The sequence below is a fragment of the Panthera pardus genome, unplaced genomic scaffold, assembly GCF_024362965.1.
Source record: "Panthera pardus isolate Hobbes unplaced genomic scaffold, ASM2436296v1 HiC_scaffold_15, whole genome shotgun sequence".
NCBI classification, from domain to species: Eukaryota; Metazoa; Chordata; class Mammalia; order Carnivora; family Felidae; genus Panthera; species Panthera pardus.
The window spans coordinates 23,897,979-23,909,761 of record NW_026526710.1 but is presented as its reverse complement, the minus strand read 5'-3'; the positions used below and the strand labels follow the sequence as shown (position 1 = coordinate 23,909,761).

The 11,783-nt window shown below is 44.4% G+C and overlaps 1 pseudogene; it reads left to right on the top strand.

Moving 5' to 3' along the window:
- The first annotated feature begins 3,172 nt into the window (after positions 1 to 3,172).
- On the top strand, positions 3,173 to 3,285 carry LOC128777190 (U6 spliceosomal RNA; annotated as a pseudogene).
- Positions 3,286 to 11,783: the final 8,498 nt, after the last annotated feature.

The window sequence follows — 11,783 nt, the reverse complement described above, 5'->3', positions numbered from 1 at the left end:
TAAGCATCCACTTTGGCTCAGGTTATGATCTCAGAGTTTATGAGTTCAAAGCCCCACATCGTTCTCTCCATCTCTCTTTCTCTTTCTCAAAACAAATAAATTTTTAAAAATATTTTTTAAAAATGAAAATTTTTAAATGGAAGGAATTTGTTGCCAGGAGACCTGCTTTGCAAGAAATGTTAAAAGAAATTCTTCAGGGGCGCCTGGGTGGCTCAGTTGATTAACATCCGACTTCATCTCAGGGCATGATCTCACAGCATGATCTCACAGCTCATGAGTTCGAACCCCACATCAGCCTCTGTGCTGAGAGGGAGCCTGGAGCCTGCTTTGGATTCTGTGTCTCCCTCTCATTCTTCCCCTCCCCCACTTGCATACTCATGTTCTCTCTCTCTCTCTCTCTCTCTCTGTCTCTCTCTCTCTCTCTCAAATAAACATTTAAAAAAATTCAAAGAAAAAAAATATTTAGAAAAAAGGAAAACTGTATAGGTCAGAATCCCAGATCTACATAAGCCTTTTAAAATATTCTACTCCCTCCTTGCTTGCATGATTTCAGACAAGAAATATGAAGTGGTTTCCATCCTTATTTCTCTATAGGTGAGCTGCTTTTATGTTTTTGTTTTTTTCTTCTAGCTTCTTGCAAGAGTGTCTCTTTGTCTTTGGTTTTCTGCAGTTTGAATATCATATGCCTAGGTGGAGTGTTTTTTATATTTATCCTGATTGGTGGTGTCTAAGATTCCTGAATTTGTGATTTGGTTTCTGTCATTAATTTTGGAATATTCTCGGGGCGCCTGGGTGGCTCAGTTGGTTAAGCGTCCAACTTCAGCTCAGGTCACGATCTCATGGTTCGTGAGTTCGAGCCCTGCATCGGGCTCTGTGCTGACAGCTCAGAGCCTGGAGCCTGCTTCACATTCTGTGTCTCCCTCTCTCTCTGCCCCTTCCCTGCTCATGCTGTGTCTCTCTCTGTCTCAAAAATAAATAAATATTTTTAAAAATTAAAAAAAATTTTTGGAATATTCTCAGTTTGTTGTTTGGGTTTTTTTTGTTTCTTTGTTTTTGTGTTTTTCCATGATGGAGACACACCAGTGCACCCACATGGCTTTCTGGGAAGCCAGGGCCCCACTCTGTTTTTCTTAGCACTTTTTTTTTTTTTAAGATTTTATTTTTAAGTAATCTCTACACCCAACATGTTTGAACTCACAACCTGGAGATCAGGGGTTGCATGCTCCACTGACTGAGCCAGACAGCGCCCCTCCCAGCACTTATGTTATTGCAAAAATGAGTTTGCCACAAATACTACTTTGTAAATGACTTATGTCACTTATGGAGAACTCATTTCTGTGCTGAGAACAAAAGCTCACTGTTGCTTAGGGGCTGTGATGCCTGGCTAGATGGCCAGGCTTACCTCTGGCTAAGGGAACTCAGGCTTCCACCTGTAGCTTCTGTGGCTATATCTGTCCCTTTCTGTGTCCCGTTCCTGTAATGCATCCATAGTGTGCTTGTGCAGAGAAGGGGCCCAGAATGCCCACTGGGTTTGGGTTACATGCTCCAATTCTGTTCAGCCACCCATTCCTGGATAGCCATGGTGGATGCTGCTCAGGTGTCCATGAGTTGTGAGCACACCGGCCATACCACCAGAAGTTGGGAACATATCTGGGGTTTACAGTGGTTCAGCCACCAAGCCCAGAGTGCCTGGTGCCTGGACGCACTCACTGATGCAGCACTCCGAGGCTGGTGCCTATGAAGGGTTGCTGGCTATACTGGGCCCATCCCCAACAGTGACAGGGTGCTCACCCAGCCCAGAGCTGCTGCTGTGGGTGCCTGGGCCTCTGAGCCACATGTCTGCCACCACTGACCTCACAGGACATAGGCAGTGAGTCCCAGCCATTACCCTTTAAGTATAATCTTCTGCTCCTGTCTTCTTCCCGGAATTCCTATTTTGTATATGTGACATCTTTTATAATTGTCCTGTGGTTCTTGAACATTCTGTTACTTTTCTTTTTTTATTTTCATTTTTTCTCTTTGTATTTCAGTTTGGAAAGTTTCTAGTGACATATCTTCAAGCTCACTGATTTTTTTTCCACCTATGTGCCCACCAAAGCCATTCTCCATTTCTGTTCATTTTTTTTTTCTAGCATTTCCTTTTGTTGTTTTCTTAGAGTTTCCATCTCTCTGCTTACACTATCCATCTAATTTTACATGTGGCCCACTTTTTCCATGACAGCCCTTAGCATATTAACCAGAGTTGTTTTAAATTCCCTGTCCAAGGGTGCGGGGGGGGGGGGGGGGGGGGGGTGCCTGGCTGGCTCAGTTGGAAGAGCATGCAACTCTTAATCTTGGGGTTCAAGCTCCATGTTGGTGTAGAGATTATTTAAAAAATAAAATCTTTAAATTTTTTTTTAATGTTTACTCATTTAAAAAAATTTTTTTTTTAAAGCTCTCAGCACAGAGCCCAACACGGGGCTCGAACTCATGAACCAGATCATGAACAGGATCATGACCTGAGCCAAAGTTGGATGCCTAACTGACTGAGCCACACAGGTGCCCCATAATGTTTATTCATTTTTTAGAGCACTCAAGAGCAGGTGAGGGCAGAGAGAGAGGGAGACAGAGACTCCAAAGCCAGCTCCGCGCTGTCAGCACAAAGCCCAATGTGGGGCTTGAACCCGTAAACCACAAGATCAACCTGAGCTGAAGTCAGATGCTCAACCAACTCCACTCAGGTGCCCCCAAAAATAAAATCTCTAAATTTCCTGTCCAGTAATGCCAACATCTCTGCTGTAGCCAAGCGTGGTTCTAATGCCTACTTTTTCTCTTCAGACGGTGCCTTTCCTTTAGCATGCAATTTTTTTGTTGTTGTTAAATGTCAGGCATATATTGGGTAATAGAACTGAGATAGACAACATTTTAATGAGAGGTTTTTATGTTTTTCTGGCTTGGAGTGAGGCTCAGAGGCTGAAATTTCCTCTCCTGTACTTGTTTATGTTTCCCCTGTTGTCCTTGGGTTTCCCTAGAGACTCCTTCTTCAAAAGAACCAGTCTTTAAAAAAAGGAAAGGAAAGGAAAGGAAAAAGAAAAGAAAAAAGAAAAGAAAAGAAAAGAAAAGAAAAGAAAAGAAAAGAAAAGAAAAGGAAAAGGAAAAGGAAAAGGAAAGAAAAAGAACCAGCCTTGCAGTGGTGCTCATTTGGGCCACACATATATGGAAATTAGAATGATACAGAGAAAATGAGTATGGCCCCTGCACAAGGATGACACACCAATTCATGATGAATCAGCCTTGCAGCTTTTTCAGCTGTAATCCTCTAGTATGCAGGAGCCCTGTTAATGGTGCAGGAAGGCATGGAGGGAGGGGAAGTGTCCCAGGATCGTATGATTAGGTTTGTCTCCTAGTGGGCCTGTGGCCTGGCCCATGATCCTTGCAAGTGCTGCTTCTCTGGGATTTTTGCCCCGTTAGGGTAAGACAAAGGCTACAAGGGGCTGGGGTTAGGTTTATCCATTCCCCCCTGTTGGATGAAGCTCTGAGGAAGTTGTTTTCCTTGCTGGCTGGACTTTTTTTGATGGACAATGAACAATCTGGGCATATTTCAGATGGTTATATTTCCCCTTCCCCTTGTGTGATACACAAAAGAATTTTGCTCTGATCTTCATTCACTGTGAGAACCTGGTGGGGCTCCTTGGAGGTAAAATCCATAAAAATGCCCCCCCCCACATTAGAATGGTTCTCTTAAGGGTGAGATTTTAATTCTCAAGCTCACCCACACTCAGCCTCCAGCATTTCATTGATATTACCATTTAAGGGGTCACGGAGGTGTTCCTACCAGTTCCTGGTTCCAGTGGCTTCTGCTACTGATAAGTTGTGATACTCTGTCTTTAATGTCTCTACAGTTTTTGGGATGGGGTGTTGTCCCATGACCTCAATTCACTGATGGATCTAAGAAAAGTCCTTAGGGGCACTTGGGTGGCTTAGTCGGTTAAGCATCTGACTTCAGCTCAGGTCATGATATCACAGTTTGTGAGTTCAAGCCCCCCATCAGGTTCTCTGTTGTCAGTTCAGAGCCTGCTTCAGATCCTCTGTCTTCCTTTTCCTGTTCCTCCCTGGCTCGTGTTCTCTCTCTCTTTCAAAAACAAAAACAAACAAACAAACAAAATATATATATATATTTTTATTATATATATATTTATTATTTATATATTATTTATATATTATATATAATTATATTATATTATATATTATATATATTTATATATATTATATATTTATATATATATAAATTATATAAAAATATAAATATATTTATATATATAATTATATGTATAATTATATTATATTATATATTATAAATATATTATTTATATTATATATATTATATATATATATATATTTTTTTTCAGTTCTTTCAGCTTTTTTCTTGTTTTGAGGGCAGGAGTGATGATTGCAAGTTCTCTACATGTTGAAGCTAAACTTGAAGGCCATTCTTATTTTTATGCTTGCTGCCCAATGCCTTTCTAGCAAGTGTTTCTGGAAGGGCAGACACTCAGCAAATGTGGTTGGAGAAAACTGTTAAGAAAGATCTCTGCATCTGATTTTAACACAGACCAATGTAGACAACAGTAGAGGGTAACCACAGGAGCCTGGGGCACATCTGCCATGGGTGACCAATAATAAAATCTATTTTCCAAAACATAAAAAAAAAGCATAAAAGTACAAAAGTATAAACACCTTGCCTCATTCCCAACTGATAGTCAATCAAAGAATATTATCTACTTATATGAAGAAAAGCATCCCGTGCCATTAGAAAATAGAAATTACTAGGGGCACCTAAGTGCTCAGTTGGTTAAGCGTCTGCCTCTTGATTTTGGCTCAGGTCATGATCTCATGGTTCATGGGATCAAGCCCAACATCCAGCTAGGCACTGACAGCATGGAGCCTGCTTGGGATTCTATCCCTCTCTCTCTGCCCTTCCCCTGTGCTCACTCTCTCTCTCACTCTCAAAATAAATAAATAAACTTAAAAAAAATGAAAATAGAAATTACCAAATTAAAGATCAAGTGTCATTTTGTGCATACCCTACCTTCTGTGTGTGTGTATTTTTTTTTTTTTTTGGTTTGTCTGCTCATTTGTTTTTAGTGAAAGCAAAATTATAAAAGCCAAATGTTGTGAAGTTGTAAGGAAATGTGCCCTTTGACATTGCTATTAGTGCTGGAAATAAATACAATGGAATCTAGTAAATGTGACTGGAGCCAATCAGATGTGTTTTGACTCAGTAATTCCATTACTGGGGGTTTTTTTCCCCCTAGACAATAATCCGAGGGAGAGCAGCCACCTGGACAAAGGTGTTTGTACCAACACTAACTGAAATACCAAAAAGAATCGCCTCCACACCCGACTTTAGGGAATGTCCTGGCAAACTTGTAAGACAATACAGCAATTAGAGTCTTCATGTTACCACCCCTCACCCCAATGCTTTGATCCTCCAACATGCAAATCCCAGCCACATTTGTGAATCAGTTTTCTGTCCACTCCTCTGAAATGACATTGCTCCTTCTCTTGTCCACTTGCCAGGAAGTTCCTGGAAAGCACACTGTGTGGCTTGCTGATTTCAGGACACCTGGTACAAAGAAAGGCTCTAAAAAGGCTGCTGTGCAAAATGTGGGTCACAGACCCATTGCATCACCATCACTGGGAGCCTGTTAAAAACCCACACTCTCTGGTTTAAGAGGGTAAACTTTATGTTAAATATATATTACCAGGATTGGGGCGCCTGGGTGGCGCAGTCGGTTAAGCGTCCGACTTCGGCCAGGTCACGATCTCGCGGTCCGTGGGTTCGAGCCCCGCGTCAGGCTCTGGGCTGATGGCTTGGAGCCTGGAGCCTGTTTCCAGTTCTGTGTCTCCCTCTCTCTCTGCCCCTCCCCTGTTCATGCTCTGTCTCTCTCTGTCCCAAAAATAAATAAAAAACGTTGAAAAAAAAATTAAAAAAAAAATATATATTACCAAGATTAAAAATTAGAATGCAGGGGTGCCTGGGTGGGTGTTTAAGTGTCTGACTTGATTTCAGTGCAGGTCACGATCTCCCAGTTTGTGAGTTTGAGCCCTATGTCAGGCTCACACTGTGGGTGCAGAGCCTGCTTGGGAATCTCTCTCTCCGTCCTTCCCCACTCATGCTCTACCTCCCTCTCTCTTTCTCTCTCTCTCTCTCTCAAAATAAATAAACTTTTAAAAAATTAGAATGCAGAATCTCAGGACCCACCTCAGACATACTGCATTTCAGCCAACACATTTTAACAAATTCCCAGGTGATGTGTTTACATTTTGAAAAACCCTGTATGTTGGATGTATAGTTACTCTTAAAATATAAATTCCCATCATTAGTTACTACTTCTAATCAAAGCATATACTTTATTTTTCTCCCTTACGTGGGAGGCTGCTTTTTATCTTCTCTTGGACTCCTTAATTTGCACGAAGAATGAAGAAATTGCAGTGGCAGGTGGCAGACTCCAAGGACAGCATGATGCCATGGCAACGTCTTCCATCAGTAACTTAATTTCATCTCTGCTTTTACATCTTTCTCTCCTCAGTCTTGAAGCTGGGAATTTTTTAATTTGGAACGAACCTAAGATGGCTTGTGGTTGCTATGCCAACAGCAAATGCACACTTCCTAATGGGCTTGAATCTCATAAAGGAAAGATAACAGAAAGTCAAAGAATTTTAGACCCCAAGGGGTTACAGAGAGACTGCATCCCCTCACCTGGCCGAGGAGGGCCTTGGGGTTGGGAGGTGAGTGAGGCTCCCTGCCTGCTGCATGGCAACCTGCCACCCTGCTTTGAACTCACACCTAAGTGAGCTTCTCCATCTGGTCAACCCAGGGTTTTAGGCAGGATTTGGGGACCAAAGGCAGGCTGAAAGACCCTTCAGGAGAATTGCTTTAGGTGTCTTTCTAGCCCCCCAAACACAGTAAATTCACTCACTTAGGGATGTCATAACAAAGTACCACAGCCTGGGTGGCTTAAACAACAGAGATTATTGTCTCAGAGTTCTGGAGGCTGGGAAGTCCGTGTCAGCAGGTTTGGATTCTCCTGAGGCCTCTCTCCTGGATGTGTAGATGAACTGTCACTTTCTCCCTGTGTGTGTCCGTGTCCTAGTCATTTTCTATCAGTGCAGAGCCCAACATGGGGCTCGATCCCGCAAACCATGAGATCATGACCTCAGCTGAAATAATCTCTTATAAGGACACCAGTCAGACTGGATTAGGGCCCCTCCTAACAACCTCATTTTGTTTCTTTTGGTGGGGAGGGAAAGGGAGAGAGAGAATCTTAAGCAGGTTCCATACTCAGTATGGAGCCTGACACAGGGCTTGATATCACAACTGGCCATGAGATCATGACCTGAGCCAAAATCAAGAGTTGGATGCTTAACCTACTGAGCCACCCAGGCACTCCCTAACAACCTCATCTTGACTTAATCACCTATTGAAGAATATCTCCAGGGGCACCTGGGCGGCTCAGTCGGTTGGGAGTCTGACTTCAGCTCAGGTCATGGTCTCCTGGTTCAAGAGTTCAAGTCCCATGTCAGGCTCTGTGCTGACAGCTCAGAGCCTGGAGCTTGCTTCTAATTCTGTGTCTCCTTCTCTCTCTGATTCTCGCCCCAGCTCACACTGTCTCTCTCTCTCAAAAAAAATCAATAAACATTAAAAAAAAAAAAAAAGACTATCTCCAAATACAGTCACATTTGGAGGGACACAATTTAACATGTAATAACTGGCCACACTAGATCCTCCAGGGAGGCTGGCCATGCCCTAATCCTCAGCCATCTCTGTGTGTGAGAGCCGTGCAGGTCCCGCTCCAGCACATGACAGCTAACATGCCACACTTTGTTCACACACAGTTCTGGAGAGACTCCCACGGGCATTGACACAACTGCAATGTCATGGATTCCATATTCCAAACCACGTTTGATGTGTGTAGCCTGATCCATTCACCTATGTTGGGCTGGAGTCCATAATCACCAGGCAGGCTTGCTGGCAGCTGTTGTACAACACGTTAAACACCAAGCACCATGCTATGTGCACAAGGTTCTCATGAATTCTGCCATCCCTTCTCCTTGGTGCTGTTTCCAGTGCACTGAACAACCCGGAGGAAAGAGCTGGACGTCTTAGAGCTCATTTACTCCTCAATCATCCTGCAGGAGTGGCTCCTTTAGCAAATGTTCCAAGCCCTGCAGATACAACTGAGAACAAACCATGTCCTTGCCCTCAGGTGGCTCACATCCTGGTGGGGGGAGATGGACAATAAACCAAACACAGAAGAAAACTGTGGTGGTGGTGGGGTGTTAAGGAGGAAAATCAAAGCTCGGTGGCAGGGTAGAGGGAGTGGTGGTCAAGAGCCCCTGGTCCCCAGACCCTGGAGGAGACAGCTTCTCTGGTGAGGACACATTCAAGCAGAATCCTAAAGAAATAGGGGCCTTCGAGGGAGAGGACAACAAGCACAGAGTCCCCTAGAAGGGGCAGCAAAGATGTCCTGAAGACGATTAAGCAAAGGAGGTGGTAGGAAAGAATTTAACCTCACCCCCAAAGAGCCTGTCCTTTGCCTTCTGCTTTGGGGAGGGAATTACTAAGCTCTAATGTTTGCCTGGGGGGCCTTTGGATAGCCTAACAATGTGATTTAAAGTAGGGACATCACACCAGATAATATTCAGGTGGAACTGACCACACAAGAAAAAACAAAATTGTGATTGGGGAGGGGGGCAGGGGACGGTGCTGTAGACTGAGATTGCTAGGAGGGCACTCGATCAATTACACCTGTGCAATGGAGCCCCATTAAAAGCTCTGAGCACCTGGCTCTGATGAACTTCTCTATTGGCAGCAAGGTGCGTGTGCCGTCATACATGACTGTCGGAGAGGGGGCTGTGTGTGGCTCCGTGGACAGGACAGCCGGCAGCTCAAGTTTGGCACTTTCCTAGATTTGTCCCTGGGTGCTTTCCTGCTCTTGGTTTTAATCTGCATCCCTTCTCTGCTATAAACTGTAACCGTGAGTATAACAGCTTGCTGTGAATCCCTCCAGTCAGCCTTAACTCAGGTTCATCTAGGGGACTCCCAACCAAACCTACAGCTGGGTGTCGGAAGTGGGGATGGTCCTATGCAGACTGGTCCCTCCAAACGGCATAGTTGGTCAAATGCAGGCACAGAAGTAGGAAATCAGGAGGAATAGGGATGCGCCAGGTCCCAGGGGGGCATTGGAAGGACTCTGGCTTTTAGTGCAGCGGAAATCTCCTGGAGGCTTTTGAGGAGTGACAGATCTGGCTCTTGTTCTCAATCAATGTATGAAGAGTAAAGGAGGCAAAGCTTGCTACTCACCTATAGCAATTCTCAAGACAAGAGATGAGAGGGGCCTGGGTGCTAGGCACTGGTGGCAGGAGAGGGACCTGTCGAGAAGCCACTGTCGGGCATGATGGGGAGAGCCAAGGTGAGGGGGCTCTGAGGTTTTGGCTGGGCTGGAAGTTTGGCTATGCCTTTTACTGAGGTGGTGAGGGCTGTGGCTTAACTTATTTAGAAAAATATATTTATTTGGGGAGTGAGAGAGCACACAAGTGGGAGAGGGGCAGAGATAGAGGGAGAGCAAGAATCCCAAGCAGACTCTGTGCTGTCAGTACAGAGCCCAACACAGAGCTCGATCCCATGAACCACAAGATCATGACCTGAGCCGAAGCCATGAGTCAGATGCCCAACTGACAGCCACCCAGGCACCCCAGGCTGTGGCTTAACTTAGGGCACACTGGCTTTGAGGTGTCCCCTAGAGCTCTGAGGGTGCTTTAGAGTACGCAGATGGCCTTGTATGCCTAAGATTTGGGGGTTGTGGGTCTGTGATGAGGCACAGGCTGGGAGGCATCAGGCTGTGTAAAGTGCTGCTTGACCACCAGCGAGACGTGGTTGAGCCCAGATGTGAGCTTTGGCAGTAAACAGGTGCAGTGATTGTGGAGGGAGCCCAGGAGTGGGAGGAGCCTGGCTCAGCTATTCCTGAGCAATCTTGCTCTGAAGAATTGAAGAGAAGCATGGTGATGGCGAAAGATGGAGATGACATTGTGTCTCCTATCCTGATGGGACAGCCCAGTAAAGCGGGGATTGAGGAGGCAGGTTAAAGAGGGCACTGTGACTGAAGCAGATATGCATGCCAGGGGGTGGGCTGCATGCACAGTGACACCCGGGTCTTAGAGAACAGAGCAATGTATGCATGGTGGTGGGCATGGGCCAGCAGAAAGGTTTAGTGTGGGAGCGTCGAGGAAGGCTCTCCTGCTGACATTCACACCTTCAGTAAAGTAGGACACAGAGATAGTCCAGGCAGAGGGAGGCACAGGATCACCTTTCAGGAAGCTGAGAATCCGAATGGCCACAACAGGTGGAGCAGGTGTAGGTTGGCCAGGAGGACTGCTCTGCCCTAAAAACTGGTCTCTCCAAGGGAAAACATTTCTGCAGCCATGCAGAGTCACATTACCTAGGACTGGGGTTCACCGGACAAGTACGTGGTGTGAAGAAGGTGCTAAAGGGAGGTGAACACATGAAGGAGGACAGCCACCAAGTAGGTAAATAGTGAGGACAGTGAGTTGTGGCTCCTAGCACAGATGGAGGCAGCTGTGGTCCAGATGTTAACAGGAGAGAGCCACAGAGCCCCATGGCTGTCTGAAATTGAGCTTATGGGTGGGGGGCGGGGGGTTGACAACAAGGACTAGGCCGTGGGTGGCAGACTGCAGGTCATGGTTGATAGACAACACCTCATGAAATCACATACAGTCATGTGCAGGATCTCATCAATAAAAATAAAACAGAAAAGGATTAAACAATGTTAGTGCATTGCACAAGAAAAGAGTATATATTAAATCATGAAATTTTTTTCATGTGTGTATTGGATCATAATGTAATATACATAAAGCATAAACTTTGCCATTTTAACTGTTCTTAAGTGTATAATCCAGTGGCATTAAGTACACTTACATTGTTGGGCAAGCATCCCTACTATCCCCCAAATTTCTCATTATCCCACAAATTTTATACCCATAAAATTTATTTTTTTAATGTTTACCCATTTTTGAGAGAGAGACTGCACATGCGAGAGTGTGAGCTGGGAAGAGGCAAAGAGGGAGATAGAGGATCTGAAGCAGTCGTCTGGAATTGGGTTTGAACTCACGAACCTTGAGATTAGGACCTAAACAGAAGTTGGATGCTTAACCAACAGAGCCACCCAAGCATTCCCTATAATTCTTTACTGTGGTCATAGTTTAAAACATTTGAAAGGCACTGGACAGTGGGCAGGAAGGTGGTCCATGGCTGGTGTCCTGCACAGGGAAAGATCCTTACAGGAGAGGTGACAATGAGTTCACAGGCCAAGGGCACTGAAAGAATCCTCCATGATTCACATACATACTTCAGTCACTTAGACCTTAAGGGAAAGATGTAATCTCTAAGAATTAAGTTAGGAACCATAATGGAAAAAACAATAGAAAATGTGGTGCAAAATTTTTCAAAGACTGAAGGATTCTGAAGAAACAGAGCATAAGTCATTGATGTGCCCGAACTACCACATAGTTACTTAGATATGTTAAGTTTAACATTCTGCAGCCACTAAAATTACTCATTAAAAATCGCAATAGAAAAATGCCCCTTCCCAAAGTAGGATGCAAAATTATATAAACTTTAAACCTTGGCTCACATAAAAATCAGGATTTTTTTTTTCCAACAAAGGACTGAGGACAGATATTTGCAGTGGCAAAAAAATAAGTTTTTAAAGACAGTCTAAGGA